The 22440-nt window shown below is 41.9% G+C and overlaps 1 protein-coding gene across 4 annotated transcripts in view; it reads right to left on the bottom strand.

The window, feature by feature from the left end:
* The window catches only part of LIN7A (lin-7 cell polarity scaffold A), a 128142-nt gene that overhangs the window by 70595 nt on the left and 35107 nt on the right, over positions 1–22440 (bottom strand). The window lies entirely within an intron of this gene.

The following is a 22440-nucleotide window of genomic DNA, read 5'->3' as shown; positions in this document are numbered from 1 at the left end:
CGAGCTGTTTGCCAAGGAAGAATGGGCAAGAATTTCAGTCTTTCGATGTACAAAACTGATAGAGACATACCCCAAGTGACTTGCAGCTGTAATCGCAGCAAAAGGTGGTGCAACAAAGTACTAAGTTAAAAGGGGCGAATAATATTGCACGCCCCAATTTTCAGTTTTTGAATTTCCACAAAAATTTAAAATAACCAATTAATTTAGCTCAACTTCACAATTGTATTCCACTTGTTGTTGATTCTTCACCAAAAATTTACATTTGGTATCTTTATGTTTGAAGCATGATATGTGGGGAAAAAGTTGAAAAGTTCCAGGGGGCTGAATACTTTCGCAAGGCACTGTATATTACATACATAGATAGAAGAAAAGCTGGCAATTCAGCAGCCACATACTGTAAAATCACAGCAGGAGCCGAGAGCATAGAAGAGATGGATTACATAGAGTATATAAACATAGAATAGATAGTGTAGTGCAGCAATATCCATACTGTGCAGTGATGAGGCAGTGACTCAGCAAACTTTCACAACAAAAGTCTCTTTAATGCTCAAGCCACAACAATACAAAATACACTATATCCTCCAGATCGCAGCCAGGAACCATATCCTCCTGATTGCAGCCAATAAACATGCCAGTCCACCTCCGAGACCATTTGCCATGGGTAACTGTACCGCCGTTTACGCTGTGGCTGTGAGGCCTTTCAGCTCCCTTGGCTGTTTGCCTCTGCTTGCCTGTGTTGCCTCACACAGCTGGAACTCTGCAGAGCCTTCTGCTCTGCACTCTTGCAAACACCAGACTGACACTGACACACCCAAACTCTTTACTGCAGGGTTTTTAACTGGAACCTGTGGCCATATGCCACATGGAAAACCCTGGCCGGGGGAGGAAACGGACTGCCCACTACCATCCTGCAGTCTGTTTCAAAACAGCAGGTTTTCTTAAATCTGCCTTGGACAAATAGTTTTCCCAAGACTAACACTTACTTTTATTCTGCATTGCAATCACAGCTACGCCTGTGACTGCAATGCACTTCTATGGCCTCAGTACGCCTCTGTGTGCATCCTGGAGAGGACACACAGTGACCCTCACATCTAACACCGGTCACTGCCTCATAATAGATATATAAATGTCAGTCACATATACAATTAGTGCAGTGTGTGTTTGCAGCTCACTGTACATGTATTTAATTAATAAAATATTATTTTTCTGAAAAAATGGCTTGGGCTCCCCCATAATTTTCTTAACCAGCAGAGGGAAAGCCTACAGCCTGGGGCCTCTCACACAGTCAAACCAGATCTTACACTTTGCACTGATGAGGGGCAGTACCCCGAAACATAACATCTGAAAAATGAGATTCTGGTGTTGGCATTTATCCTAAATCAGGTAACAAGACTCATTAAAGGGTCGACATTGACTTTTAGGATTGCCACTTCCTACAGGTGGCACTAGAGCTCTAGTTCTCTTCATTTCTGAAGAGACAATTTGCATATTTCCCAGAGGAGTATTGCGGCTTTCATTTCTCCAACAAAATTGACAAAACCATTTTTTTAGGGGCCACCTCACATTTGAAGTCACTTTGAGGGGTCTATATGATAGAAAATACCCAAAAGTGACACCATTCTAAAAACTGCATCCCTCTATGAGCTCAAAACCATATTCAAGAAGTTTATTAACCCTTCAGGTGCTTCACAGGAATTTTTGGAATGTGGAAAAAAATTAACACTTAACTTTTTCACTAAAAATTTACTTCAGATTCAATTTTTTTATTATGACAAGGGTAACAGGAAAAAATATACCCCAAAATTTGTTGTGTAATTTCTACTGTGCATGCCAATACCCCATATGTGGGAGAAAAGCTACGAATTTTATACCATTGCGCTAGTGAAGAAAGAATAAATTTAGCCCCAAGTTTTTAATTTTTCTAAGGGCTAATTGGAAATTTTTCTCCAACAAACTGAGGTCCATTTTTTTTGAGTGCGCAGATACCCTAGATGTTATTGGGAAATATCTTTTAGGCACAGTGCAAAGCTCAGAAGGCCAGATTTTACCGTTATGGTTTTTTAGGTGCCATGACCCACTGGAAGAGCCGATGAGGTGCCAGAACAGCAGAACCCCCCATAAGTGACCCTATTTTACAAACTACACCTCTCAATGAATTCATCTAGGGGTGCAATTTTCATATTGATACCACGGTGTGTCACAGAATTTTATACCATTGGGCAGTGAAGAAAAAATAACTACATTTTTACCACCATACGGAGAGACTTGGGAGGAACGGAGCGCTATTTGCAGACTCCAGATTGTGGACTCCATATACAGAGCCCTTAATTGCTGGAAGAGCAGAATCCCCCCTCAAGTGACCCCATTTTGGAAATTATACCTCTTTGGGAATTTATCTACAGGTGTAGTGCTGATTTTGACTCCATGGGTGTTTTCCAGAAACAAGCAGCAATGAATGTTGCCAAGTGAAAATTGCAAACTGCCGATGTAGTAACCAGTATGCTGTAGTGACCATTACGTTACAGTCACCAGTGTGTTTATGCCCAGCTTATGCTTCTGGAGACATGCACCCGTAAGTTAGGCTGGCTCTCATCGCTTCAGAAATGCCAAACATGAGGATGCAATATGTGGTTTAGGTACACTGTGGGGTTCAGAAGGAAGGGGGCATTTAGATTTGAGAGTGGAGAATTTACTGGATTTCTTTTGAAAGTGAGGAGCCATTTCTCTTTTCTAGAACCTTTGTACAACCAGTAACGTGGAAGCCCCCTATATTACCATTAACAGATGACAGACTTGAGTGGGGACTTGCTTTTTTTGTGGATTGAGTTGAAGCTTTTATTGTGAACAATTTTCGTAATGATTGGGAACACATTTATCCAGCGCTCTACGCTGACCATTTACTATGAGGTTTCCATCTAAACCTGAGTGACGTGATTCAGATGAATTCATTCACTATAATGAGGCAGCAGAGATACTCTGGAATTCGTCTGGCCTCTCTTCAGTGGTGTCCTTCTTTTCAGAAGTGTACAAACCTGTTGCTGATTGCACTTTTATGCAATCCTAAAATGATGAACACCAATGGATCATAGGTCAGGCGACGTCCACAGTACCTCCATCTGCCTCATTATAGGGAATCTTCCATTGAAGGTTCCGTCTGAATCATATACCATATTTTTCGGACTATACGACACACTGGACCATAAGACACACCCCAAATTTTCAGAAGTAAAACGGAGGAAAAAATTAATACATTTAAAGGGGGTCCGTCTTAGAGTCCTGAATCCGGCTTACCCTGGGGGGATTGGCAGCGCTGGTGGAGCGGAATCACAGGGGGAGTTTGTGGGCCAACGATGATATGACCCAGACTGGTATGGAAGGTTCGGTGGGGCAGAGGCTCCACTGACATTTTGTAAACGCCCGGAACCCCCGCACATCCATTGCTGTGATGCGGTGGTCTCCGGGAAATCCCATCCCGGGCTGGTGCTGCAGGTTCAGCGGTGCTCGGTGTTGCGGAGGCTACGGTGACATTTTGTGAAAGCCCGGAGCCTCCGCACTTCCTTTGCTTCTATTCTGTGGTCTCTGGGAAAATGGCCACTGAAGGTGATGCATGCGCAGATTGAGATCTCAGCACCGAGATCACTTCTCCTGAGATCTCGGGACGAGATCTTGTTGCCGTGATCTCAATCTGTGCATGCACCGCCTACAGCGGCCATTTTCCCAGAGACCACAGGATCGAGGTAATGTCAGTGCGGGGGCTCCGGGCTTTCACATAATATCGCCGGAGCCCCCACACCACCGAGCAGTGCCGAACCTGCCACTCCAACCGCACCATGCTGTGATGGGAGTGAGATCATCGCCGTGCAGCTTCGGACCACAGGAAGGATCACCCGACTCCTTCTGCCACCACGCTAATTGTAAGTACATTCCGACTATAAGAAGCACCCCTGTTTTCCCCAAAAAAGTTTTGGGAAAAAAGTGCATTTTATAGTCCAAAAAATACGGTATTTCAGAGATTTACATGGAAACCCCGGTGTCATCGCTTAGCGCAGAGCACAGGATAAATGTGCACCGAGCCTTACTGTGATCTTTGGAATGTGGAATGAAAAAAATCAACAGCAGGTGAAGAATTGGTTTCATTTCTTTTTACGCCATTCCTTGTGTGGTATAAGTGATTAGGCTACTTTATTCTTCGGGTAGGTGAGATTACAGGAATACCAGATTTATATCAGGTTTTTATGTTTGGCAGCTGTCACACAGTAAAAGACGCTTTTTATATCGAAAACTAGTTTTTCGCATCACTATATTTTGAGAGCTATAATTTTTCCATATTTTGGCCCACAGAGTCATGTAAGGTCTTGTTTTTTGTGGGACGAGTTGATGTTTTTATTGGTACCATTTTCAGACACATGACATTTTTTGATTGCTTTCTATTCCGATTTTTGTGATGTAGAATGAACAAAAAACAGCAATTCAGGATTTTTTTGGGGGAGGGGGTTTATGTCTTTCCGCATGTGGTAAAATTGATAAGGCAGTTTTATTCTTTGGGTCAGTATGATTACAGCGATACCCCATTTATATAGTTTTTATATGTTTTGGTGCTTTTACACAATAAAAAGTATTTTATTGAAAAAATTATTATTTTTTCATTGCTTTATTCTGAGAGCTATAACGTTTTTATTTTTCCCCTTGATGGAGCTGTATAGTGCCTTGTTTTTTGTGGGACAATATGATGTTTTCAGAGGTACCACGTTTATTTATGTTTGTCTTTTTTATAGCATTTTATTTCACTTTTTGTTCAGTGGTATGATGATAAAGCATTGTTTTTGCCTTGTTTTTTATTTATTTTTTATGGTGTTCATGAAAGGGGTTAACTAGCAGGACAGTTCTATAGGTTAGGTAATTCTAGGTGTGGTGATACCAAATATGTGTACTTTTTTTTTTTTCATGCAAATATTTATTTATGGGTACAATATCTTTTGTATTTTTTAAATATTTTTACAATTATTTAAAAAAAGTTTTACTGTTTCAACTTTTTTATTTTGTCCCACTATGGGACTTTTTACATTTTTTTGCAGGCTGATCGTTTGCATTGCCTGGGGATAAAGCAGCATCACTGTAGTATGAAAGCTGTCAGCTCTGCACTGACATATAATGATGCTGATCAGGTTCTGAGCATTATCTAGCAACTTTCCTAGCACTGGATGCCATCATGACCACATCGGGTCACCATGGCAATGATCTTGACCCTGCGTTACAATGTGGGGTCTCTGATCCAAGGGCAGAGGGGTTGTCATCGCTCTGCTGGCTTCCGGGAATGCTGCAATCAAGTTTGATCGCAGCATGTAAGGGGTTAAAGTGCCGCGAGTGGTGCGGGACCGCTCCTGGACCTTAGTGGCATGTGTCAGCAGTTAAAATCAGTGTGTGCACGCATGATCGCGATGCAGTAATAATACGTCCCGCATCAATAAGGCCCAGGTAGCGTGCAAATGTCAGAAAGGGGTTAAAATGTGGCGATCCTGGCAAATTTCAAAAGACCTGATCATCTCTATCAGACTTTGGTCAACTGAGTCACGTTTGAAAACATTTTTTACATTCTTCACTAAGAAAACACATTTTCCATTATATTCAGGAAACTATCTTATGCTTTATATTTCCTTATACTGGATCTGAATCTGGATCTGGGGCAGCACAGTGGCGCAGTGGTTAGGTTAGCACAGCAGCCTTGCAGCGCTGGAGTCCTGGGCTCAAACCCCACCAAGGACACCATCTGCAAAGAGCTTGTATGTTCTTTGCATGGGTTTCCTCCGGGTTCTCCAGTTTCCTCCCACATTCCAAAGATAGGGAATTTAGATTGTGAGCCCCATCGGGGACAGCGATGATAATGTGTGCAACCTGTAAAGCGCTGCGGAATATGTTAGCAATAAATAAATCTGTTCATCTTACAGGGTTTTTCTCTCTTTATTAATGCAGAGATCCTGATATGTGAAAACAAGAATTGATTATAACCTCTATTACATTTTTCCCATCTTTATGAAAATGTGCAGAATCAGTATGATTCTGTAAAAGACTATAGGTGAACGTATAATGACTCCAACAATTCAGAAAGTGTACAGTACGGTCATGTGTATGAAGCCATGGATGAAAACAACATGGCTTATAAGCCTCCTCACCCTGGCATGTCAGGCCTGGCATGTCACTCTCCACAAAGAGAAACATGACCCCTTAGACCCCAGTCAGATGCCTCTCATACAGCAAAATCAGATTGTATACTTTGCACTGACGAGGGGCAGCAGCCCAAAACACGTCTGCAAATTGAGATTATGGTTTCGCTTTTATCTTAAGTTACCTAGCAAGGTTCTTTGAAGGGTTGATACTGACTTTTAGGATTGCTACTTCCAATAGGTAACTCTAGAGTTCAAGTCCTCCTCTTGTCTGAAGAGGCAATTCACATAGAAAATTTGGAGAATCAGCAATTATTGCAGGTGATTCATTCTAAATGTACCAAGTGTTCTGTTTCCTATAGAGTTGACGTTTCTGACCAAATGGCTTAATGGCTTTTGTATGAAGTACATATGTTAGATAGACATTATATCTATCATGAATTCTTATAAAAGATAGATGAAAAAGCTGGGCAATATTGTAAGGGTATGTTCCCATGGTCAGTAAACGCTGTGGGTTGGACGCTGCGTACATCCATAGCGTCCAACGGCCAGATGTTACAGCATCGTGGATGGGATTTCAAGAATGCGTGCACAGACGCCAGCGGCTTACCTGCGGAGACGGACATGTGCGGTGCGTCTTTATAGACTGCAGCATGTCTATTTATCTTGCGGAGATGCTCAGTCTCCACAAGATAAATATCACCAGTCCGTGCATTGGACATGGTGATTCCACACGGTTCAGTGAACACATGCGGAATCACCTGCGTTCAAAAGCCGGCAGCGCTTTGGTTGCAGCAGACATGTACTGCGTCCAAAGCACTTCCAGTTACTGACCGTGGCACATAGCCTAACAGGTTTGCATTAGTAATGGAAATCTACTACATAGGCATATGTTGTCTAAAGACAAAGTCAGACATATTGTAGTCTAATAAAGTAGCTAACCAGCCAAATGCTCCAAATGAGAATATGGGAATAACTTTTTTTGTTTTCTGCTTTACAAAAGTTAAAGGATTATTCCATTCGGAGCATTTTCTTGAATGGAGCAGAGGTAGGTACACATGCTTGACCTCCACTACATTCATTGTCTCTGGGGCTTTCATAAACAACTGAAAGCTGTGTCAAGGTTCCCTGTTATGACCCCAATGGCAGAGGGTCTCAGAAATAAATACCAAGTCTGCAAACACAAAAAACCAGCTCATAGGGCAGTGGTAACTGGGCTGACCGTATATCTAATCCTAGCACCACAAATAGCAGCAGCCGGGGAACGTGCCTACGTTGGTTCTAGATGTCTCGCGCCAGCCGGAGAACTACCTAACCCTAGAAGGGAAAAGATAGACCTTTCTTGCCTCCAGAGAAAAGACCCCAAAAGTTGGATACAAGCCCCCCACAAATAATAACAGTGAGGTAAGGAGAAAAGACAAACGTAAGAATGAACTAGATATTTAGCAAAGAGAGGCCCACTGACTAATAGCAGAATATAGTAAGATGACTTATACGGTCAGCAAAAACCCTATCAAAATTTCCATGCTGGATATTCAAGAACCCCCGAACCGTCTAACGGCCCGGGGGGAGAATACCAGCCCCCTAGAGCTTCCAGCAAAATCAGGAATCACATTTAGTACAAGCTGGACAGAAAATAAGAGCCATACAAATAACCAAAAAACAAAGAAGCACGACTTAGCTTAATTTTGCAAGAACCAGGACCAGCAGACAGGAGCAAACAGAAAGGATCTGATTACAACGATGCCAGGCACTGGACTGAGAATCCAGGAAGCTTATATAGCAACACCCCTGGACTAACGACCCAGGTGGGTGCCAAACTGAGAAAGACAATCCCAGAGTCATATCACCAGTGACCACAAGAGGGAGCCAAAAAAGTCTAATTCACAACAGTTCCCAAACCTAGTTCTTGGGGTTCCTGATTTCTAGCAATTGGTACGCTATACCCTATCCTGTTGAAAAGGGATAACTTTCTAATTTCGTAATAACTGAATTGGCTACATTTTAAATATTATGAGGTATACTCAAGACATAATGTACTGTCGATAAACATAAACACTGAAGAACTAAAGTGTAATAATTTACATTTTATTCAATACATTTCGTAAATTGTTTCTTTCATAAATCAATAGTGCACATAATAATGAGGCAGTTTGTAGTATATGTTAGAAGCAAAATCTTTCCGCTCCTAAATTTATTCTAAAAATTCTCAATTCACAAGTAAAACCAGTTCTTCAGTGATTACAGGTCTTCCCATTACTGAGATAGGTGATTATTCTGACTCATGGGTATGTAGAACGCAGTGGTGCCTGGATAGACCTATTCTTTTGGGCGCTTCCGTATTGACCTGTACTCACGTTCATACCGATTTATCAGATAGCTTAACTCAGCCACGTTCTCATGTAAGAAGACTCCAGGAAAAGAGGATTGCTTTAACTGAAATTCTTGTATTATGGTGAAAGCAGCAGGTAAAAAGGAATATTCAACAGAGGACATGTAATAGGATGCATACAGATGGAAGGATGATAACAAAATGGAGAATAAGGGCGTGAACAAACATACATCACAGGACTACAGTGAGAGAGTTGGGACAAAATACAGGGAAAAGCAAACTTCTGCCTAGAAAGAAGGATAGAACACAAGCAATGCAAACATTGAATGATTTCCCAAGTCGTTGGACATGACACTCCCCGTCTGAAATCCTTGGATTTCACGATGTCCGAAATTCTTCGAAGCCGTTCGAACCTGAAAAAACAAGAGGAAGAAAACATGCATGCAATAATAAACATCAAAGATTTTAAAGTCCAAACTCGTTGTTGTCGACCCGTAGATCAAACCGAAAGATAAGTCCAAATATATTAAACCCATCTTCAGATTGGGGAAGCCGCAAACATGCCAACTCTTCCACCAACCCAGAATCCAATGGGAATGTTAACAGTTCAATAAACTGGGGAATGAAGAGGAATGCTCCCCGCCGTGAGCAACGTCCAGGAGCATGTTCAGTTCATGTGATGTCCTCCTTTCGTAGAAGCAGCACGAGTTCAGTGACCGGGCGGAAGAAGGTTCGGGTAGAGCCCCCTTTTGTCACCTTAACTTCTACCTTACAAGTCTTTCCGTCCTCACTGGGTAAGACCTTGGTAATAAGTCCCATTGGCCAGTCATTACGATGAGCCTCTTTGTCCTTTAAGAGAACAAGGTCTCCTTCTTGGAGATTGGGACTGGGCATCTGCCATTTGTGATGGTTTTGAAGCAAGTGTAAATATTTGGTCTTCCATCGATGCCAAAACACGTTAGCCAGGTGTTGTACTTGCCTCCACTGACGTCTGTAAATGTCCTTGTTATCGAAGTTCCCAGGCGGAACTGTAGCAGCTCCAATCTTCTGTGTGAGAAGTGTGGCTGGAGAAACATCAGAACCCAAGTTGAGGTCCTTTAGGTTTGTGGCGTGGTCCTCAGATGGAAACGCGTTCATTACGTCTTGACTGTTAGAGATAATCTTGTGGAGTCTGAGGTTTGATGTGGATAGCATTTCCTGTGTCCTGGAGAGTAGGTCAATTGCATCTTCACTTGTGGGCAAGGACTTGAGCCCATCGTCCACGTAGAAGTTCTTCTCTACAAATTGCCGAGCATCGGAACCGTACTCTCTCTCACCTTCCTGGGCTGTCCGTCTCAGTCCATAGATCGCCACAGCAGGTGAGGGACTGTTGCCGAAGACATGGACCTTCATCCGGTAGTCTATGACCTGATTGTTGACATTGTTGTCTTTGTGCCATAGGAACCTAAGATAGTTTCTGTCGTCTTCTTTCACAATGAAGCAATGAAACATCTGCTGAATGTCGGCCATTATGGCAACAGGTTCTTGTCTGAAGCGGATCAATACTCCAAGGAGGCTGTTGTTCAGGTTGGGCCCAGTTAGGAGCAGGTTATTGAGAGAGAGGCCTTCAAACTGAGCACTGGAGTCAAACACCACTCTGATCTGATTAGGCTTGCGAGGGTGATAGACACCAAAGGATGGAAGATACCAACATTCTTCTCCCTCCCTCAGTGGTGGCGCAGGTTCAGCATGATTTCTGACAAAGATGTTCTGCATAAAGTCAATGAAATGCTTCTCCATCTCTGGTTTCCTCTTTAGGGTACGCTTTAAGGATGAGAACCTTGCAGTTGCTTGCTGCAGGTTGTTCGGCAACCTCACTCTTGGGAAACAAAAGGGTAAAGGAGCTACCCAACTGTTGGAGTCGTCTTGAACAAATTCTTTATCCATAACCTTTATAAATTCTTTATCTTCCCTTGTGGGTGCCAACTTGTTGTCATTACTTGTGGAATCGAACACTGATGATCCGAGGTTTTCTTCCCAGGACTGGAGTGTGTTCATGTTGTTGAAGGATTCCTGTTGCCACTTGGTGTTGCTCACTTTCTCTTTCACCCAGTAGTGATGTGGGCATGGTTGGAGATGAGTGCTGCGTCCATTTGACAAGATGTGTGTTTTGTAAGAGGAGATGTTGTTAGGTCTCTTCATCTTATGTATGCAAACATTGCCTATGATTACCCAGCCTAGATCTAAGCGTTGGGCAAATGGTGCATCGTGTGGTCCGTTAATTTGCTGACGCACCTTGTGCAGCCGGAGAATGTCTCTGCCAAGCAGAATCAGGATATCTGCACTGTTGTTGAGGGCTGGTATCTTGTTTGCTATCCCCTTGAGATGTTGGTGATGAAGAGCAGCCTCTGGCGTTGGGATCTCTTCTCGATTGGATGGAATCTGGTTGCACTCGACCAGTGTAGGTAACGGTATCTCGACGGTGTTCTCGAGGGATGTCGCTGTAAGACCACTGGCCCTTCTCCCATAAACCTCTGTAACACCACTGCAGGTACCTAAGGTGCAAGGGTAAGCATTTCCCTTTAAGTTAAACATATCAAAGAGTTCTGACCTTGCAAGTGATCGGTTGCTCTGATCATCCAGAAGGACGTACACCTTCACGGCTTTCTCTGGGTGACCGTTGGGATATACGTTCACCAGGCAAATCTTCGTGCAGGACTTGTCCCGGAGGTCTTCTCCGCAGACTTCTGTGCATGAAGAAGATATTGTGGTATGGCTTGCAGTTTTATCTGCGTCCTCCCCGCCATGGCTCGTGGTGGGGGAAGGAGTAAGTGTAGAGTCAGGACGGAATGGGTGGAGTGCTTGTACGTGGTCCTCACTGTCACACTCCATGCACTTAATTGTAGTTTTACAGTCTTTGGCAAGGTGTTCAGTAGAAGCACAACATCTGTAGCATACCCCGAACTTCTTTAGAAGTTCCTTGCGTTCTTGGAGCGGTTTCTTCCTGAAGCCAATGCACTTTTTTAAGGGATGTGGCTTCTTGTGGATGGGACACTCACAATTTGGGTTCTCTATCTTTTCACCCTTGTTACTCTTGTCTGGGGGTGATGTTGGTAAGGGAAGAATATCCGTCTTCTTCACTGACACTGGACCCCTGCGGTTTCTGTCATTCGAGCGTGCGCTCACGTATTTAGAAGGAGGTGAAGCTGGGCCACTGGATTCTTCGTAGGAAAAGCTTGGGTCATTCTTACACTCTGCGACGTTTTTTATAAACTCACAGAAGTAGGAGAACGGAGGAAATGACACTTTATGGTCTTTCTTGTATTTTGTCCCTAGTGTAGTCCACCTTTCTTGTACGTTGTATGGTGGCTTGGAGATAATGGGATTTACTCCACGAGCAGTGTCCAGATAGCTGAGGCCAGGTAGGTGGGTGTCTGCCTTGGCCAGCTGGAGCTCTAACAGCAAGTCACTGAGCTCTAGGAACTTTGAACTGTCCTTGCTTGATATCTTTGGAAAACTCTGTAGACGCTTGAACAGTGCATCCTCTATGGCTTCTGGACTGCCAAAGTTTTTCTCTAGTCTTTCCCATGCAGCCATGAGACCAGCCATTGGATTACTGATATGTACAGACCTGAGTCTCTTGACACGCTTTGTGGATTGTGGTCCTAGCCATCTGATTAGCAGGTCCAGCTCTTCGGCAGCAGTGATGCCGAGGTCACTAGTTACGGTTCTAAAGGCATTTTTCCAACCTCTGTAATTTTCAGGTTGGTCGTCAAACCTTGTGAGACCGGTTTTAGTAAGTTAGCGGCGAATCATGTACCTTGCGAAGTCGGACATGTCTGTTCTTTCTGACTTAGGATGCACGAATGTGGGCTGAGTGGTGTTGTACATAGGAGTGGAGACGTCTTGGCCTTGAAACGTGGGTAAGTATGGGGTGGCATATGCATTTAGTCCAGCAACCGGTTTGGTGGGTATAGTCTCTGCTACATGCGGAGCTGGCACTATGCGGTTGTCGAGAGTATAATGACCTGCCGGTATATTGGGTTGCGTGTAGATAATAGCCTGTGGAGTTTGATGAGATGCAGGGTCTTGGCGCATACCGGAATACGAAGGAAGTTCAAGTTTGGAAGCATTGTACTGACCTTGAGTGTAGGGTTCTGTAAGTGGATCGGCATCCTGGTGCCCTGGAGAAGCATGAACGCCATCAGGAGTGTTAGTGATGATTTGCGGTTCGCCATTTTGGCTTAGCACGTAGTCTCTTGTGCGTTCAATAGGGTCCTCTGCCTCCACTTCACACAAACTGATGCTGTTTCTTTGACTCCCACTGATAGCTCGCTCCAGGATCCTTAACTCCGCCATGGCTGTTGCGTGCTCACATTCCTTCTCCAGAGCTTCCTTGCGTGCTGCATCCGCATCCATTTCTGCTCTCCTTTGTGCTGCGGCTGCATCCATTTCTGCTCTCTTTTGTGCTGTGGCTGCATCCATTTCTGCCATTTCTGCTCTCTTTTGTGCTGTGGCTGCATCCATTTCTGCCATTTCTGCTCTCTTTTGTGCTGTGGCTGCATCCATTTCTGCTCTCTTTTGTGCTGTGGCTGCGTCCATATCTGCTCTCCTTTGCGCAAAGGCTGCTTGTATCTTAGACGTTTCTGCCTTAGCACGTGCCCTTATAAGCAGCTGGCTGAGAGTGGAATATTTTGATGAACTTGACCTAGATGAGCGTTTTGAGTGCTTAGACGATTTGGATGAGCGAGATGATGCATCTGGTGTCCGTGCAATTTTAGCCTCTATCTTTGTCTTAATGTCGCGTACGGTGTAGTCTCTTTCAGAATTAAGCTGCTGGAAACTTTGCAATTCTTTTAAAGTCTCTGGCAGATTCAGTTTCTTCAGGAGAATAATGTATTGGTCAGTCTTCTCCATATACCTTTGGTATGCTGTGCATAATTGTTCTAGGGCTCCCTCAAGTGGTAACTCGTGAGAAGCAGGCCTTGATACAGTGTCTATGTGACTCAGCACTTTCTCCCATAGTGAAGACACATCACTATATACAACACATTTTTCAGTCTCTAAATTCTCCATGACTTTCCATGTAGGTTTAACGGTACGTTTTCCTCTTTCACTAGCTGGTGGATGGGGATCTGGGTCTCTTTCCTGTGTTTGTAAGTCTGGTAGGGACATTGTATACCTCGCTTCAGACATGATTTGCTTGCAGGCAGGAAGAGTGGATGATGAGGGTTATACTTCTCACTGTTTATCTGCAGTGTGTGCTTCTATGCATGCTGGGGTCTGGCTGGGAACTGGGTTACTGTGTGTCTGGGAAATGTCCTTTTCCACTGAAGTTCAGCACAGACCTTGAGTTACTGTCTCTAAAGGCAGGCTATTCCTTTTTACTATTCTGACTCATGGGTATGTAGAACGCAGTGGTGCCTGGATAGACCTATTCTTTTGGGCGCTTCCGTATTGACCTGTACTCACGTTCATACCGATTTATCAGATAGCTTAACTCAGCCACGTTCTCATGTAAGAAGACTCCAGGAAAAGAGGATTGCTTTAACTGAAATTCTTGTATTATGATGAAAGCAGCAGGTAAAAAGGAATATTCAACAGAGGACATGTAATAGGATGCATACAGATGGAAGGATGATAACAAAATGGAGAATAAGGGCGTGAACAAACATACATCACAGGACTACAGTGAGAGAGTTGGGACAAAATACAGGGAAAAGCAAACTTCTGCCTAGAAAGAAGGATAGAACACAAGCAATGCAAACATTGAATGATTTCCCAAGTCGTGGGACATGACAGTAATAGTTGGTGCTCACAAAGTTCTTTGGAGAACTGTAACTGTTGTTTCGGGGGAACTTGGGTCTACCTCCAGCTCATCCTCCTCCTTCTCCCCTTTCCCTTCTATATAGAATTTTAAAAGCACACACTGTCATCCCCTATCTCAGTCAGATAAAATCTGTTCACTGAAGACAGATTTTACCCCTGAATTGACATAAAGTGACTTCAGACTGGAGACGCCCTTTAACCTTCAGGTGAACACCATACCTGAGGACTAATATAGTTTTTACATGTCAAGCTCCCTTTAAATAATGTATTTCTCATATTACTGCTATACACATGGCAACAGCTGCTGTAGCACAATGATTTGAGAACTCATCTTTTCGCTCTCCCTGAGGCTTTGAGTGAAATCACACAGAAATATAGCCAAGGTCAAATCAATAACCGACTCTTCTGAAAATAAACCCTGACTTCTGTACTTAGTACATCATAGCAGCAGTCAAGACACAACTCTTACACATTATACCGGTTAAATGGAAAACCGTGAAAAACTGAACCCTGTTTCTTGCCGAAAGTAACAATACTAACACTTTTGAACAGTTATCTGAATATAAAAATGCTGGCAGATGTCCATGAATATTGGAAGCTAAGGACACTGTTATGTCACTTCCACCCCATACAATGTATATTGCCATATTCTGGAAAAACACGCCGATGTTTCTTTGAATGGATGCATATTGGCCTCCACTATGGTAACTGTTTGTTGAGTCAAATACAGCATGTTAGATGTAGGAACAATACTACTGGCCTCCATAAAGTCAAAGGAAAAGGCACGACGGGCCTCCTTCATTGGTTTAACTGCCCTGATAAAATCAAAACTGACTGTGATATTTATATGGTTCCAATCAGTGTGAGGACCTAATCAAATGACTGTGATTGGGCCTCATAGAAGACTGCTAATTTTTTTATATACTGGCAATACTGAAGTCAAACAAACATCGGATTAAGTCCTCTAGGATGACAACAAAAATTATTTTAAAAAACATGTCAAATAACCCCCTTTTCCTAATCTGTAAATTAAGGAAATTAAAAAATAAGCATGTTTAGCATCACTGTATCTGTAAATGTCTGAATCTATAACAGTCTAGAATTAATTAACCCGTTTGGTAAATGGCGTAAAATAAAATAAAAATTGCCTTTTTTTTTAAAGTCCTTGCATATCCAACCAAAATGAACTAAAAAGAGATCAAAACATCGTATATAGAGTGTCCAAAAATGATTTAAAAAAAACTACTGTTTGCCACACAAAAACAGTCCCTCACAGCGCTGCATTGATGGCAAAACCAAAAAATTATGGGTCTCAGAAAATGGCAATACAAAACTTTTATTTAAAAAAAACAAAGTTCAGAATTTTTTTAAAAACAGTAAAATAAAAAGGAAAAAAGGAAATAAATCTATTTCTGTAGTTGTAGGGATATGGAGAATCATTTTTCCAAATTAATATTTACAGCATATTGAACTCCGTAAAAACAAAACCCAAAAAACAATGGCAGAATTGCTTTTTTTCACTCCACTTTTTTCAAATTTTTTCAGCACATCATATGGTAAAGTGACCAGCGTCATTCAAAACAACAATTTTATCTCAGTGTGCAGTGCATATTATTTGAACTTATTCCATGACATATTGAATCTTCTCTGTGGTATATATACATGCGTGCGTTTGTTTCCGATGTCTACCTTTTTGGGTTTTTTTTAGAAAATTGGTAATATTGTAAACTTTATGCATCGCAGTAATTTATGTCTAGACTGTCTTGATATGGACAATTTGTAGATGTATTGTTGGCTTTATTTCCCTCTATTCTATTTGTTTGATTTTTTTTTATTACTTGTGGTATTTAAAATGGTTGAAATGTCACATGATAAAGGGGCTGTCCGTAATCTAAATTGGCTATTTGCCGGAAATCTAATAAACAATAAGTCACTACTCACCTGTTGAATTCTTCTCCATCTCCAGCGTGGCTTCTCCAGTAATCCCCAACGGTCTCCTATTCTTCCCTGCAGTTGTGATATGCCATGCAAGCATAGGACCACTGCAGCCAATCACTGACCATAGCAGCCTAATGATGTACATGGACACAAACACATCAGTCAATTACTTGTCTCAGCAGCCTACTGCTGTACATGCACATGATCACTGCAGCCAATCACTGACCTTAGCAGCCAAATCCTGTATATGCACATGATCACTACAGCCAATCTGTGGACTCAGCAGCCTAACGCAGTACATGCACGCAAACACTATAGCCAATTATTGTGATTGCATCACCGGCAAGTGATGAATGATTAATATAATGGCTTAGAAAAATATTTAGAATTGAGAGTCCTCAGTGGTTGATACCTTTTAATGGCTAACTGAAAAGATGGTAACAAATTGCAAGCTTTCGAGACTACACAGGTCTCTTCATCAGGCATAGACTAATACAAATTCTGAACAATCACATATTTATGCACAACATAGCACAGAAAAAAAAAACATGCATAAGACAGGTGACATGAAGCAGAATTACCATGAGTGATAAACAGTTATGTCCATAAATATTGGACCACTTCTTAGATAAGGATTGTTTTATTGTCCTCTGATTGGGGTCTGGATCTGTTGTGATGACCCCCTCATAGTCTGAGGGGCAAGTTCCTTAGTTGATGTAAAAAGACATAAATCCATGCGACACATTCATTCCACCACTAAGACAGTCAAAGGTCGTCATCAGTTTATATTCCCAGACTCTTCTGTCTCTCTGAGTTTTGAAGTCACCTTTTAACACAAGTACCGTATTTTCTGGTGTATCAGACAACTGGGCATATAAGACGACCCCCAACTTTTCCATATAAAATATGGAATTTGGAATATACCCGCCGTATGAGCCCGGGGTCATCTTATACGCCCAGTCATCTTATACGGCGTGTGGTTCCCAGGGTCTGGAGGAGAGGAGACTCTCCTTCAGGCCCTGGGATCCATATTCATGTAAAAAATAAAGAATAAAAATAAAAAATATGGATATACTCACCCCTCCGACGGACCCTGGCTCTCACCGGTGCAAGCGTCTGCCTTCGTTCCTAAGAATGCAGTGAGTGAAGGACCTTCGATGACGTCGCTGTCACGCGACCGCTCACGTGACCGCTCATGTCACCAGAATATCAAGGAATCACCTGCTACATTACAAAGCTAAAGAAGAAAATTACCGGGTACCTCTAGTAGTTACTTACAATCCAAATCTGGAGGTGCTAAGGGGAGCTGCACGGAAATTACAACCTTTACTACAAAAAGATGCCCGATTACAATCCATTTTTCCAGACCCCCCACCACTGTGTTTTAGGCAGCCCCCAAATCTAAGAAGCATCATTGTCAAGAGCTCCCAGTCCTCTCAAACAGCTGCAGGAACATTTCCTTGCAATCAGAAAAAATGTAAAACCTGTCCATTTATAATGACCACGGACAAGATAAAGATCCCCAATTCACATCAGGACTACAAGATACCAGGTACCTTCAGCTGCATCACATCTAATGTGGTGTACCTAATTATGATGTACTAAATGTCCAACTGGGGGTCTGTATGTGGGGGAGACAGGGCAAAAGCTTAGAACAAGAATGAATTCTCATCGCCACACAATAAGAGAAAAAAGAATGGATCTACCTGTGGCAATACATTTTTGTCTCCCAAATTATAACATTATGGACATGAAATTACTTGTGTTAAAAGGTAACTTCAAAACTCAGAGAGACAGAAGAGTCTGGGAATATAAACTGATGACGACCTTTGACTGTCTTAGTGGTGGAATGAATGTGTCGCATGGATGTATGTCTTTTTACATCAACTAAGGAACTTGCCCCTCAGACTATGAGGGGGTCATCACAACAGACCCAGACCCCAATCAGAGGACAATAAAACATTCCTTATCTAAGAAGTAGTCCAATATTTATGGACATAACTGTTTATCACTCATGGTAATTCTGCTTCATGTCACTTGTCTTATCCATGTTTTTTTTTTCTGTGCTATGTTGTGCATAAATATGTGATTGTTCAGAATTTGTATTAGTCTATGCCTGATGAAGAGACCTGTGTAGTCTCGAAAGCTTGCAATTTGTTACCATCTTTTCAGTTAGCCATTAAAAGGTTTCAACCACTGAGGACTCTCAATTCTAAATATTTTTCTATCTACCAAGATATATATCTTTCCTCTTTCCTGTATTATAATGGCTTATGCATTCTCCACCTTTCAACAAATTTGCAATTTAACTTCAGGTAAGGGTACAGCTGGAAGTGATCATTTATTGCAGATTGCATCATTGTAAGGAAATGGACATACTGCCCATGTTCCAACCTTGAAGAACAAAGATAATGTTGTATTGTGTAATATGAATTGTGACATACATTAATAGTGTTGGTATTGTGTTATGCCCGATGGTAGGGAGAGTTAGCATTAAAGATTGGGATCAACAAAGAGTGGAAGAGGCTAAGGTAAAGGGCAGAGACTATTTCCTGTCATGACATCAGACATGGCCCAGCATGTGTCTAGAAAGCAGCAGTGCGACATGATTTGGGCGTCCCTAACGTGAGAGGAGACCGTGACAGAGGATAGCGAGATCCTAGCGGAAAGAAGGAGAGATCATAAGGCACAGTGATCAATCGGACATGGGTCCAGGGCAAGAATGCCTAGCAGTACAGCCCAGAGCTCATTACTCAGAGAGGTAAGGAGCTAAGATGGGACAGAGTACGTGAGATGAAGAGAATATCCCAGGCTGGAGTTCCAGGGCATCAAGGGCAGAAAAGATAAGTACCTGCCACATTGGCAATATAGTTACCTAGAAGGGAAAGAAGATGCAGAACCGCAGTTTGAGAGTAGGACTCTTGTTAACTGGACTGTAGTACAGAATTGGGTTGTGGTGAAGCTGAGAGGAATGGTGAAGATAGTGAATAAGCGACTAAAGAGGAAAGAATTGGAAATGTCTGTGGAAAATGCTTTGTGTTGTGAAGGAAACGTTGATAAAGTTGTGTACCTGCTATCTACTCTATATAATCCCCAGGGAGTTATCACACTGTACCACATTACATCATCATAGATCCTAGTGTGAATAATACTATTGATACTCGAATGCCATAGTCCTATGACAGATGAATGAAAAATGCGCAATGGCATAAATTAAACTTTTTTTTCCAAGAGGTAGATTTTAATGAGTAGAATCTTTCCTTAGAACCATTGGACAATGTATTTTGCCAGTTAAGATGGAATGAAAATATAAGACTATACAGTATATAGATCCTGCCTGGTCAGACGGTCAGGCCATATATGTAGTTAAAAATGCAATCCGATATACTGTTCTCTGCTTGCATGCTGACGGACTCTGCAGCCTAAATAGGTCTCACCCTTTACAGTCCTCACTGACCTATTTATAGGCAGATGGAGAATCAATCTCAAATGCACTGGATGAACTTGATTGTTTTAAGCCACTCTGCAATTTTAAATCCCACGGGGGACGAGACACATGGGTGAATGCACACTCTGCAGAGAACACTGGAGAGAGTAGAATTGTGCCAGGATGCAGTTTGGAGTACTGTATAAGTGTATCCTACTGAAAACGACTCCCTCCCCACATATTTTTCCTGTGTTTATTTAGGTTTGATTAAAATACCATATATGTCTGAATGTTTTGGGGTTTTTTATAAGCATTTTTGTAACATTTTTTATTTAAACATGCATTTTTAGGTGTCTTTCCTAATATATCCAAAAATGTGAAAAACGTCACAAAAAACATTTTGTTTCTTTTTTTTATATCAACTATGATTCTTTAAAAAGAAAGTAAGCAACTTGCAAAGTCCATATCTCTTAGATCGAAGGCAATAGATTTATTGCATAAAGGTCACTGAATTTTGGAAAATTGCAAGACATACATTACGGGAATATGTGTTAATGGTTTTCCATTTTTATATTTAAAAGATGGTTTATTCTTATGCATTGTTTCCATCAACCCATCTATCTGACTTTTTCCCTCTGGCGTTTCACTTCAATGCTGGAAGGAAAAAAGCAGGATGACTGGATAGTTTCATACCATGTCCAAGAATGCACCACCTATTAAATGATGCATGAACTGATCTCATCGTTTGCTATTGTAGTTCATTACTTGTTATAGTGGATGCTTAACGGAAACCTGTTGTGTAAAATAATGCAACTAACCTGTAGATATGAGGCTAATCTGCAGGTTAATAGTGTCCTGAAGCTGCTCAGCTCAGCACTGAAACTCCAGCTACCGGGAGAAATTCACTTTATTCCTCTGGCAGCCTTGGGCTTTCAGTCATAGGGATGGACCAACTTTGCTTCACTCACCACTCAGTGCATAGAGAGCGGTGGCTGAACCATGCCCCAGCACTGACTGACTGCTGGCTTAGCATTAGAGCCAGCTGTCAGTCAGTGCTGGAGTGTGGTTACAGCCTCCATTGCCTATGCACTGAGCTGTGACTGAAGCCTCACCGGCCACACCCCTATGACTGAAAGCCAGAGTCAGTGCCAATGCATGATTACACAGTGGCTCACTATGCACTGACCTATGACTGAAGCTACACCCCTATGACTGAAAGCCGGAGACTGCCTGGAGGAATAAAGTTAATTTTCTCCTAGCAGCGAGGGTTTCAGTGCAAGCATTGGGCAGCTTCAGAATACTATTAACCTACAGATGAACCACATATCTGCAGGTTAATAGAGTTTTCTTTACATGACAGGTTCCCTTTAAATGAACTTGTTGTCTTTTTATGTAGAAGGAGAAGAAATTGGGGAAAAAAAGCCCGATTACAACTGATGCCATTTTGACTCCAACTGGTAAGGTATTGAAAATGAGATCTGGGTGGCACAGATATATAGAAACCCATGCATAATAACCAATCATTTCTTAAAATTAGGAAATAAGCTGATACAGTAGATATCCCAGTTCTCAGTTATTACTTCTGGAGGAAGCTTTGTCCACATTTCCCCATAGTGGCCAGCACAGACTACATCTAGAATTACGTGCTGCTCATGGCTAATGTGAGTATGCATGAATAGGTTCTATTGGAAAGGACTCTTGAAGTTACATTATTTGTATAACGTGAAACCGCAGCTTTCTAATATATTCCAGGAGTACACAGTAATTGAAATTAACCCCTTAGTGACAGAGCCAATTTGGTACTTAATGACCAGGCCAATTTTTACAATTCTGACCACTGTCACTTTATGAGGTTATAACTCTGGAACGCTTCAACGGATCCTGCTGATTCTGAGTTGTTTTTTCGTGACATATTGTACTTCATGTTAGTGGTAACATTTCTTCGATATTACTTGCGATTATTTATGAAAAAAATGGAAATATGGCAAAAAAATATATATATAGCAATTTTCAAAATTTGGATTTTTATGCCCTTAAATCAGAGAGATATGTCACAAAAAATAGTTAATAAATAACATTTACCACATGTCTACTTTACATCAGCACAATTTTGGAACCAAAATGTTTTTTTGTTAGGGAGTTATAAGGGTTAAAAGTTGACCAGCAATTTCTCATTTTTACAACACCATTTTTTTTTTAGGGACCACATCACATTTGAAGTCATTTTGAGGGGTCAATATGATAGAAAATAACCAAGTGTGACACCATTCTAAAAACTGCACCCCTCAAGGTGCTCAAAACCACATTCAAGAAGTTTATTAACCCTTTACGTGCTTCACAGGAACTGAAACAATGTGGAAGGCAAAAATTAACATTTAACTTTTTTTTGCAAACATTTTGCTTCAGAACCATTTTTTTTTATTTTCACAAGTGTAAAAACAGAAATTTAACCATAAATGTTGTTGTGCAATTTCTCCTGAATACGCCAATACCCCATATGTGGGGGTAAACCACTGTTTGGGCGCACCGCAGAGCTTGGAAGAGAAGGAGCGCCGTTTGACTTTTTCAATGCAGAATTGGCTGGAATTGCGACTAAAAATGCGACTTTTTATTTTCACGGCTCTACGCTATAACCTTCCGTGAAGTACCTGGGGGTTTAAAGTGCTCACCACACATCTAGATAAGTTCCTTAAGGGGTCTAGTTTCCAGATCGGATGCCATGTCACGTTTAGAGAGCCCCTGATGTGCCTAAACAGTGGAAACCCCCCACAAGT

The sequence above is a fragment of the Ranitomeya variabilis genome, chromosome 5 (assembly GCF_051348905.1).
Source record: "Ranitomeya variabilis isolate aRanVar5 chromosome 5, aRanVar5.hap1, whole genome shotgun sequence".
Taxonomy (NCBI): Eukaryota; Metazoa; Chordata; class Amphibia; order Anura; family Dendrobatidae; genus Ranitomeya; species Ranitomeya variabilis.
The sequence above is the reverse complement of the archived record's forward strand: the minus strand, read 5'-3'. Positions and strand labels throughout refer to the sequence as shown.